At 40.8% G+C, this 3,599-nt stretch overlaps 1 protein-coding gene across 1 annotated transcript in view; it reads left to right on the top strand.

Annotated features, from left to right (window-relative positions):
• Positions 1-3,599, top strand: part of CAMSAP2 (calmodulin regulated spectrin-associated protein family, member 2) — a 98,926-nt gene that overhangs the window by 261 nt on the left and 95,066 nt on the right. The window lies entirely within an intron of this gene.

Here is a 3,599-nt window from a genome sequence, read left to right as displayed (position 1 = left end):
CCCCCCCCCCCCCACCCCCCCCGCCAGTGACCAATTTTGTCACGTTTTTACACGAGGTGGTTTTAATTTGTGGTATTTTCCTCATTGTGCTGCATTCATTTCCCCCGCAGTCATAGCTGTGATTACAGCGCCGAGAAATCTGAGTTGGTTTCGTTATTATTGGAAGGAGGTGGCTTGGCGCACAGACTACATTGATTCTGACATTTGTAACCATGGCTGCGAGTCAGGCTCCGTGGGCTGTACGGCGGCCCCGGCCGAGTGCAGGTTTTTAGTTTTTGTGGTCCTTCTTTAAGCCTGTGTCCTCCGTACACGGTCCAGGCTCTGTTAGACCAGTTATTTAAACCCAGTATTTAGCTTGCTGACTGTCACGTACTGTTTTCATTTCGTGTTCAGACAAATTCCTTTTCCCAAACATTTTGGTTTCATAAATTAAAAGAAACAACAACTCCCTACTGTGGGATTTAAAAAGAATTTTTTTTTAATAGAGTTTTTTGAGGGCATGTGCTGTTGACACAAACTGTATAGCGCAGTGGAAGTCAGACACTCCCGCCTTAACCCAGTCTTTGCAAAATAACAGGAAAAGGGCCTCCTGTGTAATTCCTTGGCTGGTGCTTTAGGAGCCCCTGTTGTGGAGCTCTGAAAGATATAGCTTTTCACTCGGAGATTTTTCCATGAAGGTGGTGTCGTCTGATAGCTTTGAGTCATTCTGTAAGATTTCTGTGCCCTAGTTAATAAATTTTGGATATGTAAAATATCTTTTGAAAAGTTTCTTAATATACAGACTTTTCTCCAGATGTTAAATACAGGTTTTTGTTTTTTTGTTTTTTTTGAGGGGAAGAGGATGGCTTATTTCCAGTTTTAGGATCATGAAAATATGTGGGTAAATGGTTTAATTCATTCTTAACTGTTCAAACATACACAGCTGAATACATACACAGGCGACTAGCAGGACTGCATATTTAGTTAACTAGCGAATGAATCTCAGCGTTTAGAAAATTATTTAAATTACTTTTGAGGGAAACTTCATCTTACCGGGATTTGATGTTTATGACAGCTTTTGTTTTATTTGAATTCTAATGCTTTGTATTGAAGTAGAAAGACTTTAAAGGTTTTAAAACTGGCATCAGGAGTAAATATAATAAAAAATTTACTTTGAAATAATTTAGATCTTAGAGATTTTGTTGAAACTGAATGTGTAGAGTAACACCTGGGAGGAAACACAAAGTGTTAGAGTATTTTTGTTTCCTGAAGCTAATACCCATTTAGAGGAGAAATGGAAGCTATCTAAGTGTTTAGAAAAGATGGAGAAAGAGAAATTTATATTTCCACCGCTGTGGAAAAGCGGTGTGTACAAAATGGAATGCAGAGGGGATAGCAAAAATATTTTCTTTCCTCCTGAAACTGGGAAGAATCTTGTAGTACAGCTGTCCATGTTGCCCTGGATTCATGAGGATTCCTGACCAGAAAAAGGCCTGCTCTCTGGGTGCATGTCAGGCAGGTTTACTAGATCCTGGACCTCTTGAGGAGCAGGCGTTGAACCTGCTTGGAGGAGAAGAGAAGAGGAAGAAGCAGAGCACCCGTGGAATGTGTTGTGTGCAGGAGGTGTGTGAGATGCTGTGCGTTCTGTTGTACACTCAGGGCCCACAGCAGCTCTGTGATGTAGGTAGCCTGCTCCTCATCTAAAAATGCAAGGTCCCCAGTGGAGAGAGAGGTTAAACAGCTTCCCCATGGTCACACTTTGAGTAAGGGCAGGCATAAGCTTTGACTTGAGTGTCTGACTCTAAAGGGTTGGGTGTGGGTGGAGCAGGCACACCTCTTCTGTGTCTGATGCTTCAAACACACTGCTCTGTAAGTCCCACAGCATCCCTCTAGAAGGATAGTGTTCTCGTTTCACAGATGAGGGAACGAGCTCAGACCCGTTCGCTCAAGATTAAACATCTGGCAGGTCCTGCAAGCCTTTCCTCCTTCCGCCACTTTGCAGAGTAAGCCTCTTATCTGCCAGGTGTGCAAAATGTCCATATAGTACACGTTGAAAGTCTTATTTACTTATTTGTTTTCTTTAAATAACGGCAGATATTACTCTCAGATGGTTTAGATGAATGACGTTGGCACTTATATTTGTCTTGGCAGCGATTGGCATGGATAAAAGTCATATTCAAAATGGAATGAAAAACAAGCTTAAAAACACCATGAGAAAGTCCCTTAGTGAGGAGAAATCAGTGTATTATTATGAGGGTTATGTATGTACGTTTTGTTTATTCTTATTCAACAGTCTTTCAAAGTATAAATTTATATGGGGTGAGTAGAAAAAAGGTAAGGTTTCATTTCTTTGGATATAATTTTCTGCATTTGCTGCAGACACTGTTTTATGACAGGTGTTAGTAGACAGCATATTTCAGAGGTATTGCCTAGTGGTATTCAGTGAATCATTCAAAACACTAGGTCCCTTTTAAGTTATGACTTATGAACATTCCTTCTTTAATGATAGCATGTAGGATTCTCAGGTCCTGATTTAGTCTTTTTCTGTGAGAAACTTTCTAACTTTTGACATATTAAATTTTAGAGCTATATATCAGAAAACTCATTTAAGATGATAGCTGGAAATCAATTGTGGGCATAGAATGAAGTTATTGAACTTTAAAAATAAATAAAGCACTGGCATTGTAATACCTAGAAAGCAGATGGAGTATTTACTTAATTTGAGATTGAAATCATACTCTTTTTCTTTACACTGAAAATGTTCCAAATAACCAAATCTTAATAGTTTATTTTGTGGGAGGAGGCAGATACAACTTCGATCAAATGAAGAACAAGTTTGTTTAGGTGAATTTTAGTAAACAGGTAAGATGCTCTAATTACTTTAAGCAAATTGCAGAAGGGAAAGTTGAACTGTGCTGTGTCTGGTGTATTTGAATAGCTTCACCCATTTATGCAATGGTATAACTTTGCTTTAAGTTCGCAAAGTTCTCACATTTGGAGTTCTTTTTTCTTGATCGTGTAACCTGGGCAATGGCAGTGAAAATGCCTCTTCTTTACCCTAACACTAGAGTCCTAACCACTGGACCACCCGGGAATTGCCAGCATTTGTTCTTCACTTAGCACTTGAGACCCACTTCCTGGTGTTGCTTTATCGTTTCAACCTCATCAACTGTCTTCCTCCCTTTCGTACCATGTAGTGTGTGGTATGAACTACAGAATATATATATAGCAGAGTATAAAATCATCTGCTCTTATGTGTGTGTGCTAAGTCACTTCAGTCATGTCCAACTCTTTGTGACCCCATGGACTGTAGCCCACCAGGCTCCTCTGTCTATGGGATTCTCCAGGCAAGAATACCGGAATGGGTTGCCATGCCCTCTTCCTGACCCAGGGGTCGAACCTGCATCTCTTAGGTCTCTTTCATTGACAGCCAGGTTCTTTACCACTAATGCCACCTGGGAAGCCCCTCTGCTATTATCAGTTTAGTTCAGTTGCTTATTCACGTCCAACTCTTTGTGACCCCATGGACTGCAGCAACGCCAGGCCTCACCAACTCCCGGAGCTTGCCCAAACTCATGTCCATTGAGTTGGTGATGCCATCCAACCATCTCATCCTGTCG

This window comes from Bison bison, unplaced genomic scaffold, assembly GCF_000754665.1.
Source record: "Bison bison bison isolate TAMUID 2011002044 unplaced genomic scaffold, Bison_UMD1.0 scf7180017864524, whole genome shotgun sequence".
NCBI classification, from domain to species: domain Eukaryota; kingdom Metazoa; phylum Chordata; class Mammalia; order Artiodactyla; family Bovidae; genus Bison; species Bison bison.
The sequence above is the reverse complement of the archived record's forward strand: the minus strand, read 5'-3'. Positions and strand labels throughout refer to the sequence as shown.